Below are 9,905 nucleotides of genomic sequence, written 5' to 3' on the forward strand. Positions count from 1 at the left end.
GTACCGGAACAGGTGCAGCCCGCCTAAAACCTTGTAGCATATTTAATTTTCCACGGTCTTTCTTCGAGCAGAAATGACAATAGCTATGTATTCAGTGTTCAAACCACGCTGTCCTGCACGCAGTAACAGACCTCTCTATCTGCACCTGTCTATACAGAACGGCAGGCTGTTACCGGTCGGCTATTCGCATACGGCCACATTTATTTAAAAGGAAGCAGACTCAATACTCACTGTAGTCTTTCTCCGGTAGATGTTGGACTCGGAATGTAGTCTATCCTACAAAGTTGTCTGGCTATACGTTACTCCACGAGATAGCGGGACGGGACAGGTAAACGGCTTAGGGTTGTAACTATCCTTCCACCGGATGAAGCATCCTACCCAGGATTTTAAACCGGCCCGCTCCGCCGTGGGAGAGAGCAGCGCGCGCGGTTCCTCCTCGTCTCTATGGTGACCAAAATTTGACAGCAGCCAACGATTTGAGGTACCCTGGTACCAGTTTGTTGGCTATCATTACCCTGGTACCAGTTTGTTTGTGCTATCATTACCCTGTACCAGTTTGTTTGTGCTATCATTACCCTGGTACCAGTTTGTTTGTGCTATCATTACCCTGTACCAGTTTTGTTTGTTGGATCATTACCCTGGTACCAGTTTTGTTTGTGCTATCATTACCACTGGTACCAGTTTGTTTGTGCTATCATTACCCTGGTACCAGTTTGTTTGTGCTATCATTACCCTGGTACCAGTTTGTTTGTGCTATCATTACCCTCATTGGTACCAGTTTGTTTGTGCATTTCAAATACAAAATTTACCTTTTTACTGCGAAAGCACACCGTACACAGGCTCTGTTATTGTTGCTTATCTAATTGTACCCTTAGGTCAGCATCACCCTATACCCCCCACTGGGAGACAGGTATCATTACCCTATACCCCCCACTAGGAGACAGGCATCATTACCCTATACCCCCACTAGGAGACAGGTATCATTACCCTATACCCCCCACTAGGAGACAGTGGGGAGCATCATTTACTTCCAACACCACTTGTGGCTAGCTCTCCAGGCCTAGGACAAAGCTATATCAACATGGTATCTCTCCGTAGCGCTCCAGGCCTAGGACTAAGCTATATCAACATGGTATCTCTCTGTAGCTTTCCAGGCCTAGAACTAAGCTACATCAACATGGTATCTCCCTGTAGCTCTCCAGGCCTAGTACTAAGCTATATCAACATGGTATCTCCCTGTAGCTCTCCAGGCCTTGGACTAAGCTACATCAACATGGTATCTCCCTGTAGCTCTCCAGGCCTAGGACTAAGCTATATCAACATGGTGTCTCTCTGTAGCTCTCCAGGCCTAGTGCCACACGGTATCTCTCTGTATGGTTATTCAAATGATCAAACTGACCCAAGGGAACAGGACCATATAAGGATGAGACAGCAGTGGGTATGTCGGCCTCCCAAATGGCACCCTATTCCCTGCATAGTGCACTACTCTGGTCAAAAGTAGTGCCTTATGTAGGTAATAGGGTGCCATTTGGGACGCATACAATGCCTTGTATGGATGAGACAGCAGCCAGGATGTGGGGGTGAACAACAGTGCCTTGTGTGGATGAGACAGCAGCCAGGATGTGGGGGTGAACAACAGTGCCTTCAGAAACTATTCCCTCACCTTGATTTTTTTCACATTTTGTTGCGTTATAAAGTTTGATTAAAATTGGTTTAAATTGTCATTTTTTTGGTCAACAATCTACACAAAATAATCTGTAATTTCAAAGTGGAAGAACATTTAAAATATTTTTGTATTTTATTCATGGAAAATAAAATGCTAATATATCCTAATTAGATAAGTATTCAACCTCCTGAGTGAATACATGTTAGAATCACCTTTGGCAGCGATTACAGCTGTGAGTCTCTAAGAGCTTTACACACCTGGATTGTACAATATTTGCACATTATTCTTTCTACCATTCTTCAAGCTCTGTCAAGTTGGTTGTTGATCATTGCTAGACAGCCATTTTCAAGTCTTGTCATAGATTTTCAAGACGATTTAAATCAAAACTATAACTAGGCCACTAAGGAACATTCAATGTTGACTTGTATATTTGGCCTTGTGTTTAAGGTATTTGTCCTGCTGAAAGGTGAATTTGTCTCTGACTGTCTGGTGGAAAGCAGACTGAACCAGGTTTTCCTCTAGGATTTTGCCTGTGTTTAGCTCTATTCTGTTACTTTTTATCCTAAAAAACGAGTCCTTGCCGATGACAAGCATACCTATAACATGATGCAGACACCACCATGCTTGAAAATATGAAGCGTGGTACTCAGTGATGTGTGCGTGTGCGTCTGTTGGTTTTACCCCAAACATAATGCTTTGTATTTAGGACCAAAAGTTCCTTTCTTTGCCACATCTTTTGCAGAATTACTTTGGTGCCTTATTGCAAACAGGATGTATGTTTTGGAATATTTGTATTCCTTCGTTCTTTTCCCTCATTTATGTTAGTATTGTGGAGTAACTACAATATTGTTCGTCCATCCTCAGTTTTCTCCTATTACAGCCATTAAACTCTGCAACTGTTTTAAGTCACCATTAGCCTCATGAGCGGTTTCCTCCCTGAGCGGTTTCCTTCCTCTCTGGCAACTGAGTTAGGAAGGGCGCCTGTATCTTTGTAGTGACTGGGTGTATTGATACACCATCCAAAGTGGAAGTAATAACTGCACCATGCTGAAAAGGAATATATATTTTTCATTCCCATCTACCAATAGTTGTCGTTCTTTGCGGGGCATTGGAAAGCCTCCCTCTTATTTGTGGTTGAATCTGTGCTTGAAATTCCCTGCTCGACTGAGGGACCTTACAGATAATTGTATGTGTGGAGTAAAGAGATGGGGTAGTCATTTCAAAATGATCTTAAACACTATTATTGCAGGCAGAGTGAGTCCATGCAACTTGTTATGTGACTTGTTAAAGCACATTGTTACTCCTGAACTTATTTCGGCTTGCCATAACAAAGGAGTTGAATACTTATTGGATTCAAGACATTTCAGCTTTTCATTTTTTATTATTGTGTAAAAAGGTATCCAATCATAATTCCATTATGGGATACTGTGTGTAGATCAGTGACACAATCCGTTTTGAATTCAGGCTGTAACACAACATAATATGGATAAAGTCAAGTGAATACTTTCTGAGGGCCCTGTTGTTACACTCCTTTCTGAAATGAAAAAAAGATCCCTATTCCCTATAAAGTGCACTACTTTTGACCATGGCCCATAGGGAAAAGTGTGCTATTTGCACGTTATTCTAGAGGTTGCGTTATTCATGCACACCAGCGGTGGCCCCGCACAGAGTAAAATAACAAGTGACACACACACACACACACACACATACATACATACAGCTAAGCGCACTGTCACAGATTGACACACACACACACACCAGCTAAACGCACTGTTACCGATTGAGTTATAGCGCCCCCTAGCGGTAACCTTCTATCTTGTTTACAGGAGCGCCAACAGAAGTGCGCTTATGAAAACAAAGCAAAGCGGTAGCGCCGTTAACCCAAATTATCAGAGGAGAACTTGAACAACCGCGAATGGGTTTGGACAAGTTCTGCAGTGCGGACGGTTCCGACCCGTTTTGGGTAAGTTCCACTGTTGCGACCGAGCTAGTCAACTCGTTGTCTTTAGCTGCGTTACACTGTTGACGCCAACAGTTGTTTTCCAGCTTGCTATTAGCGGCTTTGCTTGTAATGACGGTGTCTGCCTGAACTAAGCATGGTAATATCACATAAGGTTACTGTACTGTCTTTGGTAACACTAGCGTTAGCTAACAGTAGCTAGCCAGGTTAGCAAGGCCGTTGTTATGCCGGTTGATAGCAGGTTGGAATGTGTTGACTTGAGCTAACTAGCTAAGCTTAATTTGTATTAATAATGTGTGAAATAGAGGTTGAAATAACGTGGTAGTGCATTTAGAAACGTATATCACTATCAATAAAAGTCGACAGTCGTTTTATTGTGAAGTTGTGTCTAGCTAGCTTAACATATTTCAGTGATTAAACACCATTGATTCCTGTTATGTTAGCTACCCTGCTAGCTAAAACTCACTCTATTCTAACAACTTCATACGAGTCTCACACTACCTCTGCTTTGTTGATGATGGAGCAAAGTGTTTCGATTTTAAATGTTCGCTAGGTAACTTTCAGGACATAACACCCATGTATGATGGCAAGCCTCTCTTGCTAGCAAGGTCCACAACACAAGAACGCCTGTGAATGCTACAGCAAGTCTATCAGCTGTTGCAAGATGCCTTTGTTTGTTCAAACCTGTACACACCATCCACTACGAGTAGCAGCAACATAGAGAGGACATTATTATTACATTAGCTAGATAGAAACCCCCAAAAACTAACTAGAAACCTATTGTTAAATCATGTTGTATGTGTGGAATCCAACCAAACGTGTTATGACACTGAACTAGAAGATTAACTAGGCCAGTCAGTTAAGAACAAACTCTTATTTACAATGACGGCCTCCCCCTGGCCAAACCCTAACGATGCTGGGCCAGTGTGCGCCGCACTATGGGACTCCCAATCACGGCCGGTTGTGATACAGCCCGGGATCAAACCAGGGTCTGTAGTGACGCCTCTAGCACTGAGATGCAGTGYCTTAGATCGCTGCCCCACTCGGGAGCCCAAAAGAGTTACACATGTTTGAAGTGACACATAATGTTATGTCATGTAGATAGATTCTATCTATGTGCGGTCATAACATGCTACCGTCTATTGCCTAATAAGTAAACTGTCAGCTGGCCTGGCTAGATAGGGCTTAGCTCATCATGGCCGAAGGAATTTAGCTACAAGTGTTAGAGGTCCATTTGCCCAAATGTTAATAACAKGGTGTMGGTCTAATTAGTGTTAGTCTCGCTAAGCAGACGGSTTGCCTTGCCTTCCACAATGTTCCAGCTGTTGTTCTAGGTATGGGATTTCAGAGACTGTTAGGCCTAATAACATGCATTTTGTCAATAAGGTCTATGGCTTCCTGAGTTATGATAACATGCAATCTCATCACCCAGTCCCACAACCCTTTGGAACCTGTTATGAGAGACCTGGTAGTGTGATTGTACACTTCTATATTCTACAGGRCTTTGTTGTCTACTCACTGGCTCAGTTATTGAACTAAACAAATTCCAAAGGGGTAAGAGGGCKTGTCTTGAAGCCAAAGGGTATTGAGACAAGTGCTTTCCAAAATCACTGAACTGGTCACTGGTCATGAGTACCTTGGAGTTGCTTGTCCTTTAGCAGCCATGGTCAGACTGATTAAAACAGTAGTGTTATTGAACACATACACAGTATGACTCAGGATCAGGTAAAAACAGTTTGTCATAACATGTTGTGTCAGTGTTGTGACAGTGTTGTGACAGTGTTGTCTCGGTGTTGTCTCAGTGTTGTCTTGTGATGTGTTGTTCTTGACAGTGTCTCGTGTTGTCTCGTGACAGTGTTGTCTGTGTTCGTTCTACAGTGTTGTCTCAGTGTTGTCTCTACAGTGTTGTGCCGTGTTTCTCGTGACAGTGTTGTCTCAGTGTTGTCTCGTACACAGGTTGTTTGTGACAGTGTTGTCTCAGTGTTTGTCTTCGTGACAGTGTTGTCTAGTGTTTGTCTTGTGACAGTGTTGTGACAGTGTTGTGAACAGTGTTGTCTCCAGTGTTTGTTTTGACAGTGTTGTTCTCAGTGTTGTCTCGTGACAGTGTTGTCTCAGTGTTGTCTCGTGACAGTGTTGTGTACAGTGTTGTCTCTTGACAGTGTTGTCTCGTTGACAGTGTTGTCTCAGTGTTGTCTCGTGACAGTGTTGTCTCAGTGTTGTCTTGTGACAGTGTTTGTCTCAGTGTTGTCCTCGTGACAGTGTTTGTGACAGTGTTGTCTCAGTGTGTCTCGTGACAGTGTTGTGAGCGACAGTGTTGTCTTGTGCAGTGTTGTCTCAGTGTTTGTCTCAGTGCAGTGTTCTTCGTGTAGTGTTGTGACCAGTGTTGTCTCAGTGTTGTGTTGTGACAGTGTTGTCTCAGTGTTGTGGACAGTGTTGTTCAGTGTTGTCTCAGTGTTGTCTCAGTGTTGTCTCGTGACAGTGTTGTATCATGTGTTGTGTTGGACAGTGTTGTCTCAGTGTTGTCTCGTACAGTGTTTGTCTCAGTGTTGTGTTGGGACAGTGTTGTCTCAGTGTTGTGTTGGGACAGTGTTGTCTCGTGACAGTGTTGTGACAGTGTTGTGTTGTGTCTGTTGTGTTGTGACAGTGGTGTGTTGTAATAGTGTTGTCTCAGTGTTTGTGTCTGTGTTATTACAGTGTGTTAAATGTTGTGTCTGTGTGTGTTGTGACTGGTGTTGTTGACTGTGTGTTTTGTGGTTTCCTGTTTGTGTTATGACAGTGTTTATGACAGTGTTGTGTCTGTGTTATTAACAGTGTGTTTACAGTGTTGTGTCTGTTGTTATACAGTGTGTTACAGTGTTGTGATATGTTGTCTCAGTGTTGTCTCATGAACGTGTTGTCTCAGTGTTGTTTTGGGACAGTGTGATAGTGTTGTCACACTGTTGTGTTGTGACAGTGTTGTCTCAGTGTCTGTTTACAGTGTTGTCTCGTGCGTGTGTTTGATGACAGTGTTGTGTTGTATGTGTTATGACAGTGTGACAGTGGTTGTTGTATAGTGTTGTCTCAGTGTTGTCAGTTTGTGTTTATGACAGTGTTGTATCCGTGTTGTGTTGTTGTGTTGTTGAGCAGTTTTTGGTGTCTCCAGTGTTGTGTCTGTTGTGTTTATGACAGTGTTGTTCAGTGTTGTGCTGGTGTGTTTGGTGTTATGACAGTGTTGTTGTCTGGTGTGTTTATTGTCGTGTATGACAAGTGTTTGTTGTCTCGTTGTGTTGTGTGTCAGTGTGTGTCAGTGTTGTGTCTGTTGTGTTATATGACAGTGGTTGTATCAGTGTTTGTGTCCTGTTGTGTTATGCACAGTGTTGTGTCAGTGTTGTGTCTGTTTGTGTTGTGTACAGTGTTGTGTCAGTGTTTGTGTCTGTTGTGTTATGACAGTGTTGTATCAGTGTTGTGTTGTTGGTGTTATGAATTTTGTTGTTGTTTGTCGCAGTGTTGTGTCTGTTGTGTTTGTGTCAAGTGTGTGTCATGTTGTGTCTGTTGTGTTTATGAAGCAGTGTTGTTCAATAGTGTTTGGTGTTGGTTGTGTTATGACAGTGTACAGTGTTGTGTGTCTGTTGGTTTCAGTGTGTGTCGGTTTGTCTGTTGTGTTATGACAGTGTTGTTCAGTGTTGTGTCCTGTTGTGTTGTTGACAGTGTTGTGCTTCAGTGTTGTGTTGCTGTTGTGTTATGACAGTGTTGTCTTCAGTGTTGTGTCTGTTGTGTTATGAATTTACAGTGTTGTGTCTGTTGTGTTATGAGCAAGTGTTGGTCAGTGTTGTGTCTGTTGTGTTATGACAGTGTTTATCAGTGTTTGTGTCTGTTTGTGTTAATGAAGTTTTGTATCTTTTGCTTTTTAAAGTGGTTGTCCAGTTGTTCCCTGTTGTGTTATGACAGTGTTGTCTCAGTGTTGTGTCTGTTGTGTTATGAACAGTGTTGTCAGTGTGGTTGTCTGATACGTTTTAGTGTTGTGGTCTGTTGTGTAGTGACAGTGTTGTATCCAGTGTTGTGCTTGGTTTGTGTTAATGACAGTGTTGATCTCAAGTGCTTGGTGGTTTTTTTTTTGGTTGTGTTATGACAGTGTTGTGTCAGTGTTGTCCTTTGTGTTGACAGTGTGACAGTGTTGTGTGTCTGTTGTGTTATGACAGTGTTGTATCATGGGTTGTTTGGTGTGTGCTGTTGTGTTGTGTCTGTTGTGTTGTGACAGTGGTGTTGTCTCAGTGTTGTGTCTGTTGTGTTGTGTCAGTGTTGTGTAGTGTTTGTCTGTTGTGTTATGACAGTTTTTGTGCTCAGTGTTGTGTCTGTTGTTTATGACAGATGTTGTGTCAGTGTTGTGTCTGTTGTGTATGTGACAGTGTTGTGTCAGTGTTGTTCTGTTAAGCGTGTTGTGATCAGTGTTGTTGTCTGTTGTGTTTATGACAGTGGTTGATGACCTAGGGTGAATTATGACCTGTTGTGTATGCAGATGTTGTTCTGGTGTGTGTGAATTTGACAGTGTTGTGTTACATGTTTGGTGTTGTGTCGTGTGTATATGCTAGTGTCATCAGTGTTTTGTGTCTGTTGTGTTATGACAGTGTGTATCAGTGTTTGTCTGTTGTGTTATGACAGTGTGTACGTGTTCTTAGTGTTGTGTCTGTTTGTTAGCTGTGTTCTAGTGTTGTTTGTCTGTTGTGTTTATGAACAGTGTTGTATCAGTGTTGTGTTCTGTTGTGTTATGACAGTGGTTGTTCAGTGTTGGTGTTGTTGTGTTGTGTCTAGTTGTGTTGTCTCGTGTTGTGTTCTGTTGTTTTGTTACAGTGTGTTGTCTCAGTGTTGTGTCTGTTGTGTTATGACAGTGTGTGTCAGTGGTTGTTGTTGTGTTGTGTTGTGTCAAGTGTTGTGTCCGATGTGATTGCTGTTTCAGTGTGTTGTGTTCTGTGTTGGATGACATGACAGTGTTGTGTCTTGTTGCAGTTGTCAGTGTTGTGTTGTTGGTTATGCAGTTTTCAGTGTTGTCTTGTGTCAGTGTTGTGTCTGTTGTGTCTTTGTGTAGACAGTGTTGTATTCAGCTGTTGTGTCTGTTGTGTGTTTGTACAGTTGTTGTTGTGTTGTGTTGTTTTTTTATACATTTTGTTCAGTTTGTTGTATGTTATGTGTTGTAATCGTTAGTCCTATCAGTGTTGTGATCTGTTTGTGTTATGACAGTGTTTTGTTCAGTGTTGTGTTCATGTTTGTGTTTATTGACAGTGTTTGTCTGTTGTGTCGCATGTTGTGTTATGATAGTCGTGTTCGTGGTATGGTCTGTTGTGTTATGACAAGGTTGGTCTCAGTGTTGTGTCTGTTGTGTTTGACATGTGTTGTCTCAGTGTGCGTGTCTTTTGTGTTTGTGACAGTGTTGTATCAGTGTTGTGTCTGTTGTGTTTGAAGTTTTTTATGTGTTTGTTGTTATGACAGTGTTGTAATCAGTGTTGGCCGGTTGTTAGAGTGTTATGACAGTGTTGTGTGGTGTGTATCACAGTGTTGTGTTCGTGTGTTCTGTGTGTGTGGTGTGGCTTGTTTATGACAGTGTTGTCTAGTGTTTGTCTGGTGGGAGTGTTGTAGTGGAAAACCACTTATGAACTCAGGTTTTGGTTAAAGTGTTATTAAACAATACAGCCAAAAAGCGATAGGCTTTAGGAAAGGAAGGAGAAGGAAGGTGTGTCTGTTTGTGGACAGGCCTGGCAACCCTGCCTCCTAGTTTCCCCTCCTTTGGTGCCAAGGCAGGAAATGTTTACGTGGGCTTTATATAAGATAAACAACTCATTCACTGAGATAAGAACAGACGCTGTGTTGGTACAACACACACACACACACACACACACACACACAACACACACAACACACACACACACACCACAGACACAGACACACACACCAGAGAGTGTGCTAAAAGTGTCTGTTTCCAACACAAGGTGTAGTTCTGTAAGCATGGTGTTTTACTGAATGTATTATTCTGTAGCTCTACAAACAATTAGTCCTTGTCATAAATCACTGTCTGCACTACAGCAGTCTGAGGTGTGTCCCATAGGGCACACTATTCCCTATTAGTGGCACTACGTTTGACCCCAATGGCACCCTATCTCTCTATATACGTGCACTACTTTGACCCTATTTCCTATATAGGTGCACTACGTTTTGACCAAATGGAACCCTAATTCTCTTATATAGTGCACTACCTTTTGACCCTATTCCCTATATACGTGCACTACTTTTGACCCCATGGCACCTAGG

General features: G+C 42.4%; 1 pseudogene; it reads right to left on the reverse strand.

The window, feature by feature from the left end:
* Positions 1-344, reverse strand: part of LOC112077721 (myosin-11-like) — a 78,208-nt pseudogene extending 77,864 nt beyond the window's left edge.
* Positions 345-9,905: the final 9,561 nt, after the last annotated feature.

This window comes from Salvelinus sp. IW2-2015, unplaced genomic scaffold, assembly GCF_002910315.2.
Source record: "Salvelinus sp. IW2-2015 unplaced genomic scaffold, ASM291031v2 Un_scaffold4864, whole genome shotgun sequence".
NCBI classification, from domain to species: domain Eukaryota; kingdom Metazoa; phylum Chordata; class Actinopteri; order Salmoniformes; family Salmonidae; genus Salvelinus; species Salvelinus sp. IW2-2015.